This window comes from Hyla sarda, chromosome 1 (genome assembly GCF_029499605.1).
Source record: "Hyla sarda isolate aHylSar1 chromosome 1, aHylSar1.hap1, whole genome shotgun sequence".
Lineage (NCBI taxonomy): Eukaryota > Metazoa > Chordata > Amphibia > Anura > Hylidae > Hyla > Hyla sarda.
Window position 1 is genome coordinate 69,301,284 of NC_079189.1, and position 15,965 is coordinate 69,317,248.

Genomic DNA, 15,965 nt, shown 5'->3' on the forward strand with positions numbered 1-15,965 from the left:
CTCATCAAAACCATTCACGAAGGAGATAAATGACATTAGAGTGGTAGTTACATAAAGCAGAAAACAATGTTGTACTTTTGGTTAGGGATCCACCGATATAGATTTTTTAGGGCCGATAGCGATAATCTGTGACCTTTCCAGCCGATAACTTATACCGATATTCCAGTATAAGTTATCGGCTATTTCTCCCGAATTTCTCAATGAATTGCAACGGCTTTTGCGGGGCCAGAGACCGCCGCCGCCCGCTTCTCTCCCCCTGCCTGTCCTGGGGTCCTCCGGAGTCCAACCACCACCACCGCTGCCCCATTGCCTCCCCCATCCCTGGTGTTATAATTACCTGTTCCTGGGGTCCGCGATACTTCTGGCTCCGGCGGCGTCCTGAACTGTCACTGTGCGCACTGACGGTGACATCTCGTTGAGGACGTCACTCGTCATTGAGCAGCCCACCGCAACAGTGCAGGACGCCGCCGGAGCCAGAAGTATTGTGGACCCCAGGAACAGGTAATTATAACACCAGGGATGGGGGAGGTGATGGGGCAGTGGCGATATGTGGCCAGAGGATGGGGGAGGCAATGGGGCAGCGGCGGTGTGGGCATTATTGGCATATCGGAAAGGTAATTACCGATACCGATAATGTCCAAAATTGTGAATATCAGCCGATAATATCGGCCAAACCGATAATCGGTCGATCCCTAGTTTTGGTACATGCAGAGGATATACCATTGCTATGGTATAATTGAGCTCTGTAGGTAATATTATGCCTTATATCTCACCCAGATTAGCTAGGATTTGGGGCTACTGGTGGACAGTAAATGGAACTTTAGTGATCAGTGCCAGCCAGCAGCTGCCAAAGCTAACAAAGTCATGTATCAAGAGAGGCATAGAGGCTTGTGACAAGAACATAGTTTTGCCTCTGTATAAAAAATTTGTCAGAGCACATATGGAGTATTGTGTTTAATTTTAGGCACCTGTATATAAGAAGGACATGGCTAAACTGCAGAGGGTGCAAAGAAGGGTGACAAGGTTTATTAATGGAATGGGAGGATTACAGGACCAAGACAGCTTATGAAGCTTGGGGTTATTTAGTTTTGAGAAGAGATGTCTTAGGGGAGATTTGATCATAATGCACACATATATAAATGATCAGTACAAAGATCTTCTTTTTAGTGATGTTTTATACCTAGACTGATAACCATAAGAGGGCATCTTCTGCATCTAGAGGAAAGAAGGTTTCACCATCATCACAGACAGAAATTCTTTACTGTAAGATACTAAATTTATGGGGATAGAATGTTGATACAGGTAACTATTCTTATTGCCATATTGGAGTCAGGAAGGAATTCTTCCTCTGTTATAGAGGAATTGGCATCAGCCTCTTGTGGGTTTTTTGCCTTCCTCCAGTTTAACACAGTAGGGTTTTAGACTGAACTCGAGGGACTCTCGTCTTTTTTCAACCATATAAAGTATGTAACTGTTGTGCACACTCATTGCCACTTTTTAATCTTTAAAGGGGTACTCCGCCCCTAGCATCTTATCCCCTATCATTTGTCAGATCGCCGCGGTCCCGCTACTGGGGACCCACGGGATTGCCGCTGCGTCACCGCGCTCTGTGTGTAATGACGGGCGATACAGGGGACGGAACAGCATGACATCATGGCTCCGCCCCTCTTGACATCAATGCCCGCCCCCTAATGTAAGTCTATGGCAGGGGCATGAAGACCGCCATGCCCCCTCCCATAGACTCGTATTGAGGGGGTGGTGTCACGATCACACCCTATTGGTCCAGCTACAACGCTAGAGAGAGTGTGATTGTGCAAGGGTTAAAGCCGCCAGACCTCTGGGTATCCACTACTAGTCCCAGCAAGTCACCAAATTAACCCTTAGATAAACGTGTTTTACCAGAGCTGCCTTCAGAAAGGTGAGCTCATATATTTAGAGATCAAAGACCAGAGCTGATTAATAAAACATTTAATCTGATAAAAGGTATCACAGTGCTAAATATATAAAAATACAGGAACAAATGACATACACGTATAGCAATATATAAAAGAGTTTTGCAAGACAAGTTCAGAAACAAAAGATGAAGTTCTTACAGCACGATGATATAGCAGTCCTTGTCAGTGAGAGTGCTGTTCTTAGGATGGTCTTGTCAGCTTGTTGCACAGCATTTAACACACAACTTTTAGTCTAGCATTGTTTAAATATCATATCTGCTCTCTTGGGAGGGAGACTCCATTCCCCCCTCCCCTCTGGGTCTTCTCTCTTCCTGAACCCTTATCTCTTGATTATATGATGAGACCAGAGTGCATGACTTCAAAGGAGATACAAACAGCCAGACCACCAATAAAATGCAATACACAAAACACAGTCTGAATGACCTCTCACCCATGGCTTGGATAATACATCACACAGTTATAATTATAATACACATATAGGATTTTAATAATCAGGCCTTGGGCCTGACACCTCCCCCTTAAGATGGTGACAGAGAGATCTTTCCCTTCCAGGCTGATAGATCTGTTTCCATTAACCATCTATTTCCCCCTGACGCGATAATCCATCTGCATTTTGATGCAGGCTTCCTTTTTTGTGTTGGACAGTGAAATTATATTGCTGGAGGATAAGACTCCAGCGAAGCAGTTTGCCATTGTTACCTGACACTCTGTCCAACCAATGTAGAGTGTTGTGATCAGTTATGACAGTAAAATCACTGCCATACAGGTATGGCTGTAATTTTTGCAAAGCCCATACCACAGCTAGACATTCCTTCTCTATGACCGCATAGGCCACTTCCCTAGGCAATAGTTTCCTACTCAGGTAGAGAATGGGGTGCTCTTCTCCATTGGAGTTTACTTGGCTAAGAACAGCCCCCAGACCAAAATTGGAAGCATCTGTTTGTACCACAAACATCCTACTGAAATCTGGGGCCTAGAGGACCGGAGAGTTGGACAGTGCAGTCTTGAGGGCAATGAAGCACTTATCACAATCCTCAGTCCAGCTAATTTGCTTGGACACCTTCTTTTTTGTCAAGTCTGTGAGAGGTTTTGCTATCTTACTATAATCTGGGACAAATCTACGATAATACCCTGCGGTCCCCAAAAAGGACATGACCTGCTTTTTGGTCTTAGGAATTGGCCAGGCCATAATAGACTCCACCTTACTGGGCTCAGGGCGTAGGGACCCTCCTCCTACTCTATGCCCCAGATACTGCACTTCTGTCATGCCAACTTGACACTTTTCTGGTTTTATGATAAGCCCTGCCTCAGCTATTTGCTTTACCACCTTGCCTATGTGACTCAGGTGCTCCTTGCAGGTCTTGCTGAATATGGCAATATCATCTAAGTAGGCCACGGCATATTTCCTGTGGCCCTCTAGCAGCTGATCAACCAGTTGTTGGAAAGTGGCTGGGGCATTTTTCATCCCAAAAGGCATGACACAGCACTCAAACAACCCAAAGGGAGTGATAAAGGTTGACCGCTCCTGGGCCTCTGGGGTCATAGGGATCTGCCAGTACCCTCGGCTTAAATCCATGATAGTCACATATTGGGAACCTGCTAGCTGATCAAGTAGTTCATCTATTCTGGGCATAGGGTAAGCATCAAAGGTAGTCACAGCATTTAAGCTTCTGTAATCCACACAGAACCTAGTAGATTTGTCTGTTTTAGGCACCAGAACTACTGGGGAGGCCCAAGGGCTTTTTGACTTCTTAATTACCCCTAACTTCAACATGTCCTCAATCTCCTTGTGTATATGGGACTTTACCTCTGGGGATACCCGGTAGGCTACCTGTCTTAACTTTAGCTGGTCCCCCATATCAACATGATGGGTGGCTAGAGTAGTTCGCCCTGGCTTCCGAGTAAAGGTGGCACTGAAGCGGCCTAGTAACTGACTTAGCTGCCTCTTTCTTTCCTCTGAGAGCTGTGGATTGATCTCCACATCTTGAAGGGATCCCTGGCTCTTAGCTTCCTCCACTAGATCAAGTAAGGGATCACTACTCAGCCCTTCCTCTGGTGCACTACATACACCGAGTACCACCTCCTCAGGGTCATAGTATGCCTTTAGCATATTAATGTGGTGCTGTCTCTGCCTCTGACCTTTCTCATCAAGAGCAACTACATATGTGGTGGGTTCTAGGCGCTGCAGAATGGGGAAGGGACCCGCCCAGGTGGCCTGCAACTTATTCTGCCTGGTGGGGTTCAGAACCATTACCTTCTGTCCCACTTCATAGACCTGGTCCCTTGCATTGCGATCATACCAGTACTTCTGCCTGGACTGTGCTGCTGTGAGGTTGTCATGTACCAGCCCAGTCAATGTCTGCATCCTGTCCCTTAATCTCAGAACATACTCCACCACAGAAATCTCAGGGGCATGTAGCCCCCTTCTCATTCCCCTCTTACTAAATCTAGGGGTCCCCGCACTTTGCGACCATACAGTAATTCAAAGGGGAGAAACCTGTAGACTCTTGGGGTATCTCCCTGTAAGCGAATAACAGATGGGGTAAATACTTTTCCCAATCCCTGCCCTCTGATTCTACAAAGGTTTTTAGCATTTGTTTCAAGGTCCCATTGAACCTCTCACAAAAACCATTTGTTTGGGGGTGGTATGGGCTTGCTACCAAGTGCTGTACATTCACCTTCTTACAGAGACTTTGCATGAGATTGGACATGAACTGGGTGCCCTGATCAGTGAGCATTTCTCTGAGGAACCCTACCCTGCAGAAAATACTGATCAGAGCATCTGCCACCTTATCTGCTCGGGCGGAGGATAAGGCAACAGCCTCAGGGTATCTGGTTGCATAATCTACAACAGTAAGAATAAATTGTTTCCCTGTGCTGCTGGGTATAGCCAGAGGGCCCACAATATCCACTGCCACTCGTTCAAAAGGTACAGATATGACTGGTAGGAGCACTAGGGGAACACGAGTTACATCCCCGGACTTACCCACCCTTTGGCAGACATGACAGGATCTACAGTAATTTGCAACAGCAGTACCCATACCTGGCCAATAGAAATTGTGTGCCAACCTGGACTTTGTCTTGGCCACTCCCAAATGTCCTGCCAGGGGGGTCTCATGGGCTAACCTCAGCAGCTCTTTTCTGTACTGCCTAGGAACCACTAACTGCCTTTCTCTCTCCTGGGCCCCTAGCATGCCTTTGGAAAGGGACTCCCAGTACAAGATATCATTTTCCCAATATACCCGATGCCCCTCTGTGTCAACATCTGTATGCTCAGCACGTTGTCTCAGCACTTCAAGGGAAGGGTCACTGCGCAGAGCTTCCTGGAAATGCTTATTTCCCTCCCCCATCTTGTGGCATCAGGGAGCACATTTCCCCCAGGTGAACTAGCATCTCCACCTTCCTCTGCTGTGGCTTGCAGGTCAAACAGCTTGCCCCTTGCATCACCATCCTCCCTTCCTGTTAAAGCTGCAGCCCTGGCATGCTGCTGACGTGTTACCACTGCCACCATTGGTATGCCTCCCTGGGGTTTACCTTCCTCCCCCTCAGTTCCAGACATAACAATACAGGCATCATACTCAGGGCTATCACTCCTTCCCTCCTCCTCCTTAGGCTCACAGGATTGGGATATATCACTCACTGCTGGTCCCTCATCCTTAAATGTCACCAGGGGCACACCAACCCCTCCCCCTAGCCCATCTCCACTAGGTTTTAGCATTGGCAATGCATTGTCACCACATTTTACAATACACCCCATTCCACTTTTGGAAAACATTACTGGTTCAGTCACAGGTAAACATTTATCAATCCCCTGTACTCCCTCCCAGTTACCAAAGTCTCGCACAGTACCTCAAAATGAACAGGGCTCTCTCCTAGCCCATCCAGTGTGCAGGTAGTGTCCTCTAGAGCATAATGACTGAGCATCCGACCCAAATCATTCCCCAGCAGAACATTAACAGGGATGTCCTCAGAGACCCCCACCTCCCGCAAACCTTTGCCTTTACCCCAATCCAGGTACACACGGGCCATGGGCACAGCAGGCCGCAAACCTCCAATTCCTTTTAAAGCCATGGTTCTTCCAGGGATGATGTTCTCTGTATCCACCACTTCAGGCCGCACCAAGGTAAAGGAGGCTCCAGAATCTTGCAAACCCACTGTCACCCGGTCACCCACAGTTACACTATGCAGGTTATCCGCTCTTTTCTCCACCGCTCCAGACACCAGAAGAACGGCTGTGTGTCCTCCAGCTACAGGTGGAGAATTCTTTATGTTCGGGCAAGTGGCACTCAGGTGCCCAATATTGTTGCATCTGTAACATCAGCGGGTGTCCCCCTGACCCAATGTGGCTCCTGTTGCTTTTGGCAATGATGGCAAGAATTTTCCGGCTGACCTGGTGGTGCTTTGTGGTTGTGTGGCTCCCCTCCAGGTACTTGCTCCAGCTTATGCAGATCCACGCTTTGCTGCTGGCGCCCGGTTGTTGGCAAAGTCATCTCCTAGTTCTGCTGTTTCCTTGGCTGTCTTGGGCTTGCGGTCCAAAATCCACTCTCTGGCTTCAAAGCTCCGTGTTTGGAGAAACTGATCCAGGACCATCAAGTCCTCCAGGGCCTCATAGGTAGTGACTTGTAGGCCCCCAGTCCATTGCCTGAATGCAGTCCTTAGCTGACCTGCATGTTCAGTGCAGCTTTCTGTGGCACTTTGTTGCAAAGTCCGAAACTTTTTCCGATAAGTCTCTGGAGTCAGATTAAAACTTTTGAGCAGGGCAGATTTTATTGCCTCATAGTCCTGGTCACTCTCAGAGGAAAGAGAAGCAAACACATCCAGAGCTTTTCCTCGCAACCGTGGGGTTAGATATCGTCCCCACTGTTCCTTAGGTAGATGGAACTGCCGGCAAACCTTTTCAAATCCACTCAGGCACACATCCAGATCACCATCTTTCTCCAACATGGGGAAATGTTCCAAGCGGGGTTTGTGGTCTCCTTGATCCTGCACCTCACTCCGTGCGGATGAAGCATCCCCTCTCAGCCTCAGAACCTCCAGTTCATGCCTTCGCTGGGCTTCTCTTTCTGTGGCTCGTGCCTGGGCCTCTCTTTCTGCGGCTTGTGCCTGGGCCTCTCTTTCTGCGGCTTGTGCCTGGGCCTCTCTTTCTGCGGCTCGTGCCTTAGCCTCTCTCTCAGCAGTTTGGTACTGGAGAAGCAGTTGGAGTTTCATATTGGCATCCACATTCCCAAGGTGTTGTAAGGCAGTCCGCATATAAGAGTCCATGGCCTCATGTGGAGTACTGTCCTGATGGGGAGTAATGTTGTATTCCCCAGGAGATATCAGTCCTTGGATGGCAGTTCCAGCTGTAGGACTTTGTCTCATGTCACTCAGCTCTTCTGCACCATACACCACAAGATCAGCAATACGTTGTTCCTTGTTCTTTCCTGCAGTAGGGATGTCCTTTTCTTGGCGCATTAGCTCCAGTGCAGGCTTGTACTGCTTGCGATATGCCTCCATATTTGCGATATGAGACAGAGGAGGTAAAACAGGAGATGGGGAGGTCAGAACTGTCTTGCACTCTTTTTGTATGTCTTTTAAACCAGCACTGAGCTCTGTCTTTGGAATTTACACACAAGAATATGTATGCAATTTCTTTTTAGTGCTAAGATTTCCCTACAGGTAAAATCCAGCAAGCACTAAAAATCTCTAAATATATCCCACCTTTGCCACCAGTTGTCACGATCACACCCTATCGGTCCAGCTACGACACTAGAGAGAGTGTGATGGTGCAAGGGTTAAAGCCGCCAGACCTCTGGGTATCCACTACTAGTCCCAGCAAGTCACCAAATTAACCCTTAGATAAGCGTGTTTTACCAGAGCTGCCTTCAGAAAGGTGAGCTCATATATTTAGAGATCAAAGACCAGAGCTGATTAATTAAACATTTAATCTGATAAAAGGTATCACAGTGCTAAATATATAAAAATACAGGAACAAATGACATACAGGTATAACAATATATAAAAGAGTTTTGCAAGACAAGTTCAGAAAACAAAAGAGGAAGTTCTTACAGCATGATGGTATAGCAGTCCTTGTCCGTGAGAGTGCTGTTCTTAGGAAGGTCTTGTCAGCTTGTTGCACAGCATTTAACACACAACTTTTAGTCTAGCATTGTTTAAATATCATATCTGCTCTCTTGGGAGGGAGACTCCATTCCCCCCTCCCCTCTGATCCCACCAGGGGGTCTTCTCTCTTCCTGACCCCTTATCTCTTTGATTATATGATGAGACCAGAGTGCATGAGTTCAAAGGAGATACAAACAGCCAGACTCCCAATAAAGTGCAATACACAAAACACAGTCTGAATGACCTCTCACCCATGGCTTGGATAATACATCACACAGTTATAATTATAAAACACATATAGGATTTTAATAATCAGGCCTTGGGCCTGACAGGTGGGCCGTGACGTCACGAGGGGTGGAGCCGTGACATAACGATGCTCCGGCCCCTGTATTGCCCATCATTACGTGCAGAGCGAACTCGCTCTGTGCAGTAATGACAGCGGGGTGCCGCAGCGGCGATCCCCGGGGTCCCCATTAGCGGGACCGCGGCAATGTGACATCTTATCCCCTATCCTTTGGATAGGGGATAAGATGTCTAGGGGCCGAGTACCCCTTTAACTCTTTTTTTTAAATTCCAAATCCTGACTTGCCATTTCATCCATATATATTTACTTCGTCCCCAGTTGTATCTAGACCATCAATGCTACAAACCTCAGGTTTAGCACCCAGTGGTGCAAGTCAGCTCCAGAAAGGAAGTGCAAATATTTATTAACTCAATAATGATATAAAGGTTACCAAATAGAACAGTATGTATTGATGTCTCTGTCTATGATGCTAAACCATTGCTTTTATTACTGGCCATACATACAACATCATTGTGGCATTGCAAAGTTCATAAAGTCCAATTTAAAGGTACATGCATAAGGAGATGCTTATGGAGTTGGACAGATGTACCTACACAAACACACTGGTACTAGCAGCCTAGTCGGTCACCTGCACATTGCTAGAGGTCTAAGTTAACAGATACATACCCAAACTTTCCATTCATCTTGACCCTGTCCTTAGAGGACAAGGCAAAACAGGATTATTCTTTTGGCAGAATCTGATGCATGTTGGAAATTCCACTCTGGAACTTCTGTAGTGTGCACTGAGCTGCATTATCCTGCTGAGATCAATGGGATTCTACTGCAGAACTCCCTTTTGTGCATGGGCCCTATCAGTCAGAATGACTTATATTACCTAACAAATAAAAATGTTATATTTGACAATATACAAAAAAAATCAATAGCCCCTTAAGGACGCAGGGTTTTTCCCTTTTTGCACATTTGTTTTTTCCTCTTTACCTTTTAAAAATCATAACCCTTTAAATTTTGCACCTAAAAATCCATATGATGGCTTATTTTGGTGCTACCAATTCTACTTTGTAATGGCATCAGTCATTTTACCCAAAAATCTACGACAACACCCAAAAAAAATATTTTTGTGCGCCAAAATTTAAGAAAAAACACCATTTTGTAACGTTTCTATGCAGCAAATTTTTCGGTAAAAATTACATCTTCTCTTTATTCTGTAAGTCCATATGATTAAATTCATACCCTACTTATATAGGTTTAATTTTGTCTAACTTTTGAAAAAATATAACTACATGCACGAAAATGTATACGTTTTAAATTGTCATCTTCTGACCCCTAAAACTTTTTCCTTTTTCTGCTTACGGGGCAGTATGAGGGCTCATTTTTTGCGCCGTGATCTGAAGTTTTTATTGGTACCATATTTGTATTGATTGGACTTTTTGATCGCTTTTTATTTATTTTTTCATTATATAAAAAGTGACCAAAAATACGCTATTTTGGACTTTGGATTTTTTTTTATGCGTATGCCATTGACCGTGCAGTTTAATTAACAATATATTTTTATAGTTCGAACATTTACGCATGCGGCGATACCACAAATGGTTATTTTATTATGGTTACATATTTTTTATAGAATTTGGGAAAAGGGAGGTGATGTAAACTTTTTGTAAACATTTTGTAAATGGTTAATGGGTGTTTTTTTTTAACTTTTTATTCAACTTTTTTTCTTTTTACACTTTTAGTTCCCTTAGGGGTCTTTTAGGAGGAATCATTAGATTCCCCATGCAGATCAATGTGGTTTCATAGAACCACATTGATCTGTGTGCTCTGCCCTGCCAGGCTTTATCATTCTCAGTGCCAGTGCGGGAACCAGCAGTAAAGAAGAGGTAAGCCCCCCCCCCCCCCCCCCCCTGCGATCATGCTGCGGGGGGGGGGGCAATCCACCTCACTGGACCACCAGGGAAGGTTTAAATGTCCCTTTAGATGCCGCTTTCATCTTTGCCAGCGGCAATCTAAAGGGTTAATAGCCGCCCGCAGCTACAATGTCTGCCCCCAGCTACAACAATCAGCTGGGAGACGGCTGGTATGATGTGGGCTCGAGTCAGGATCACGTGTCATACACCGCTTGCCGTCTCAGGACGAGCCAGCTCGTCCTTAGTTGGCAACCGGTTGAAGGAGGAGATATGCTGCCCATAGCAACCAGTCCAAAATATACTGACGAATAGTTAATGTAGACTGTGAGCCCCAATGGGGCAGGGACCAGTTTGAGTGATGATAAGCTATGTATGGTGTTGCGGAATATGTTGGGGATTTAGAAATAAAGGAAAATAATTGCTATAATTATTATTATTATTCATAGATGCTGCTGATATATTTAGCTTCACAGAACATTGTCTATACCTGATACAATTGTAATTGTTAGATTTGGGCAAAATTCAGCCTTCGTATGTAACAAAAATGTTCTAATTCACTAATAGTAAGCAAGAGTCTCGGAAATTGTAAGTATTTAAAGCACAAAATACATTATTAAGTTGCAGAACGTTTTATTTTCCAGTGACTGAACATTTGTGATTGAATCATTTGTGGAAATACATATTTCAGCATGACCTGTCAGACAAATTTGTACCTACCCTATAGAACACTATGTTAGTATCATCATTCTGCGTTTATCCTACAGTAATCTTTAGCTGTGATGTAGTATGGTTGTCTCCTATATGTCTATGGAGTTGCCTCTGCATAGACTGGAGGGGGCAGTGTTCTTCCACATCTCCCAATACTAAATTTAAATGATCAAACCCAACGTCTTTGAGGCTGCTACAGAATTCTCCCAACTTCTAGATGCTAAGCATGTACACCTGTTCAAAAGTTGTTCTAGGATGTGGAGATTAAGTTGATATGAAAAATGCCTTCACTTAAATAAAAAGCTTTTTCCAGAACTTTCCATTCATTAACATAGTCAATGTGTATAGATGACGGTAATAAATGCGGTATAAGAGCTCTGCATGCAGCAAGGACAGCTTTGTTCTAAATGGCTTCTCTCATCCTCAAATCCTTTTGAATGCTGGAAAAGCTTGGAACATAAGACACACACCCCTGCTACAATCGCACAGAAACACAAGTTTCCTACTTTTTGGGGATGGGAAAAGAACATGTTACTGGGATCCCGGAACAGAGATGTTAGAAGCAAAGGAAATGTGCTGAGTCACAAGGAGCTCTCCTGCTCGCTGCCGTCCGGCTAAAATCTAATCAATTCAGAAATTGGGGAGTTTGAATGAGTGCCAAGGATGATTTAGCTAGAGGGCTAGAGAAACCAGGACTACTGTACTTCAGCTAAATGACCCGGAAACTTGTTAATAACAACAAAGTATTACTAAGTATTTATACAAAGTCACACCACGCGGTGGAGGAAAATAAAGACATTTCTGAAAATGACTCTTCTAAACGATGGATGTGTAGCAGATATAGTAACATCTTCAATCCTATTTGGAAATCTCCCTGTATTTTAATACATGACCCGTATCCCGTTATACGGGCATCACCCAACAGCACATGGTAGGGTGTCACATAGAATCCCACTGGCTGCATAATAAGCCACGCGTGTTGCCATGCAGTTTTCTGCAGATTGTGTGTTCTAATACCAAGTAAAAGATAGATTTGCTAGCATAACCTTACCGAAAGAGTACCTGCCACATGCCAAATTTATTATGTTTTTGACACTTGACGTCTACCTTGACAGCATTTAAAAGCAGATAAGAGGGGGTGTGGTTTGGCCTCCGCTGTAGATGGCCATGAAGAGCTTCAAGAGTAAGACTCTCAAATACAGCTTCTTTTCCTGCCAGTGACTGTTTAATCGGTAACTACCGGTGCCTAAATATACCATGATGACCATGGGCAGAAAGAGACTCAGAAAATCGGTCGGTCACAGACCTCTCCAGCATTTCCGGTCCATGTTGGTGCTTGGTCTTCTCCTTCCACAGCTACGTACAGAGACCACACTAAGACAAAAGCTCGCTAACCTTCTGCTACCAGGGCCCCTTTACATGTGGAAGGTAATCATAGGTAACCCTGTCTATTGTTTGAGATCCAGGCTAAATGGAGTTTGCCGGCATCTTCTATTCTGACTGCTAACTAGAACCAGCAATGGCGGATGAAATTACCTTAGGTGCGACTCGTCCTTCTACTCCCAGTTTAGAGGCAGCTGCCCCTCCCAGGGACATTTAGTGCTACCAATACTCCTTTCTCTAGCTGCGTGCCCTAAAGATTTTCCTGTCTCCTGAAGAGTGTTGCTTTTCTTCTCATAGAGCATTTAAGTAGGAAGACAGGGCATTAATATTATGTTGAGTAGGGAAAAAACTATATACAAGTGAAACCTCTTTGAAAAGACTACCCACAATTGCATTAATAAGTGGTTTTCTATAGGAGGTTCTTCTCACAAAATGTTGCCTCTATGCATAATATATGTTGGACTGAAAATCCATCTCACAAAACCTGGTTTGGATCTGGGGGGTGGTCCTCTCTAAGAGGTGGTCTTTTAAAGAGGTTACACTGCACAGGTTTTGATAAATCTCCCCCTATGTGTCCATTGCTGGATGCACCCAGTCTGGCTAGCAGGAACCTGCTTCAGGTTCATGTGTTTAATCTTGTATCATAGTATATATGGTTACCTAAACCTTGGAGTTTAATGATCATTTACTATTTTAACCTCTTCAGGATGTGGTGGGGCGTATGCATACGCCCTGCATCCCCAGTCCTTAAGGACGTAGGGTGTATGCATACGCCTGTGGGAATTCCGGTCCCCACCGCTAGCCGGTTGGGGACCGGACCGGGATGCCTGCTGAAATAATTCAGCAGGCATCCCGGGACATTGCCGAGGGGGGGTCCTGAGACCTCCCCATGTCGGCGATCGCAGAAAATCGCATGTCAATTTAGACATGCGATTTTCTGCTGTTCTTGGCTGATCGGGTTTCTGGTGACCCGATCACCTGGAAAATAAGGATGATTGGAGCTGTCAGTGACAGCCCCGATCATCTTGAGGGATAGGAGCAAGGTCCCAGTGCTGCGATCTCCTCCTATCCCCTGCCATTAGTCAGAACTAAATTCTGACCAATGGCAGCACAGGACAGTGGGTTGCCATGGCAACCCCCCATTCTACCCACCCCTGGATGTCGGGCAGAACGGGGGGAGAAGATGGAGGCCGGTACCTGACCAGAAGATGTGTGGGGACCGCCAATCGTCGCTGGAGACTGCGGAGATCACTGCGCAGGTAGGGAAACGACGGTGGGGGGGGGGGGGAGGAAGGGGGCAGTAAAGTGATCTTTACTGCTGCCCTTCTAGTGGGTGCCAAATTACAACTCCCAGCATTCCCAGACCACCAAAGGCTGTCTGGGCATGCTGGGAGTTGTAGTTTGGCAACCTCTGGAGGTTCACAGTTTGGAGACCACTGTTACAGTGGTGCCCAAACAGTAGACCTCCAGATGTTGCCAAACTACAACTCTCAGCATGCCTAGACTGCCCAGGCATGCTGGGAGTTGTAGTTCTGTAACATCTGTCCCTTCAGATTTTGCAATTTTCAGGAAATTTTTGAAAATTGCTGCTCTACTTTGAAGCCCTCTAATTTTTTCAAAAAGTAAAAATATGTCCATTTTATGATGCCAACATAAAGTGGACATATTGTATTTGTGAATAAAAATAAAATGTATTTGAAATATCCATTTTACTTACAAGTAGAGAGCTTGAAAGTTAGAAAAATGCTAAATTTTCAAAATTTTCATGAAATTTGGGGATTTTTCACCAAAAAAAGATGCAAGTAACGCCGAAAATTTACCACCAAAATAAAGTAGAATATGCCCTGAAAAAACAATCTCAGAATCTGAATATTCGGTAAAAGCGTTTTAGAGTTATTAATGCGTAAAGTGACGGTGGTCAGAATTGTGAAAATGGGCTCAGTCCTTAAGGTGAAAAAGGGCTGCGTCCTTAAGGGGTTAAGTATCAATTTATGTGTGATGTTTCTATGTGTTATGTAAATCCCAAGCTCTGTAGAGTTTTGTTGCTGTAAAGAAAAATGCTGCATAATAAGTTACAAAACCCTAATGTTTGCAAAATAATGGTCCAGCCAAGTTATTTCCCAGTCATACTTTGACATAGTCCACTTGGACTTCATCGTATGCTAGAAAACCTCTCCACTTATGATCGTTCTGAAATCCTGACTGCCCTGCTAATACTGTGATTGTGTGAGAAAAATGTATGCTCTGTTATATACCAGATTACAGTATAGGCCTTCACAGCTGTAACATGTACATGTGCTGTATATTTATCTGTTATATCTGTAGTCGTAGAGTAATGTAGCATTCATCTAAAGCCATCAGGTGTCACTGTTGTTCTCCATTGTTATTTTTGCCCAAAAAAATTATATATTTGTTTGCGATTATAAATATTATTATAGATTGAAAGATCATTTCATATAAAATAAAACATTAATGTTAGCCCACACATTTTGATAAATAGTAATCTTTTTTAGAGTTATCTTGATGCATGGCTCATTTACATGGAGTCTATACAGTGGCATACAGATTCGTAGACACTCTGTACGGCATCATATTATGAAGGTATGCTTCCAAAAAAGGAGAATGTCTCCTTGGATGGACTATTGCACTTCTTCTTGTTGCCCTTCTCTGGTCAACATTATTGCCCTATGTAAAATATCTCTTGAAACTACTTGGGTGGATATATATATATATATATATATATATATATATATATATATATATACAGTGGGGCCTGTAATTTTCATTATAGGTACACCTCAACTATGAGAGATATAATGAGAAAAAAAATCACTGTCTAATTTTTTAAAGAATTTATTTGCAAATTATGGTGGGAAATAAGTATTTGGTCACCTACAAACAAGAAAGATTTCTGGCTCTCACAGACCTGTAACTTCTTCCTCTGTCCTCCACTCGTTACCTGTATTAATGGCACCTGTTTGAACTGTTACAGCATGCGAATCCCGGCCCGTCACTTACCTCGCTCCTCTGCCACCTGCTCCACTGTGTCTCAGCTCCGGCTTGCGTGTCCCCGTCCCCTAGGGTGCGCGCATGCCGAAGCTCTGAAATTTAAAGGGCCAGTACGCCCATAATTATGTGTAACACCTGACATTACTCTATATAGCCCCTGCACCTCCCACACGTCTCTGCTGGATCTTCAGTGCCATTTGCCTGAGAGAAAGCGTTCCCATTGCCTGTTTTGCCATTCCCGTGTATCCAGACCTTCCTGCTATGTTTTTTGACTACGAACCTTTGCCGCCTGCCTTTACCTTCTGCTAAGTTTGACTACGCTACAGCCTCATCCTTCGGTACCTCGTCTTGCCCAGTTACCTGTGTGGTTGAGCAGTGTCGGGGGTAGCGACCTGGGTGTCGCATGCTGCAGCAAACCCATCCTTCCTTGCGGTGGGCTCTGGTGAAAACCAGCGGCACCTTAGACTCCGCTCCCTGATACGGTCCGAGTCATCAGCCACACAGGTGGAGGATCCACTTCCAGCTCCGTGACAGCCTCCACCCAGGTGCGTGACAGCAAGATCCAGCAATGGATGCAACTGGGGTTCCTCTACCTGATAACTC

At 44.8% G+C, this 15,965-nt stretch overlaps 1 protein-coding gene across 7 annotated transcripts in view; it reads left to right on the forward strand.

The window, feature by feature from the left end:
* The window catches only part of LOC130355433 (cytosolic beta-glucosidase-like), a 135,703-nt gene that overhangs the window by 95,691 nt on the left and 24,047 nt on the right, over positions 1 to 15,965 (forward strand). The window lies entirely within an intron of this gene.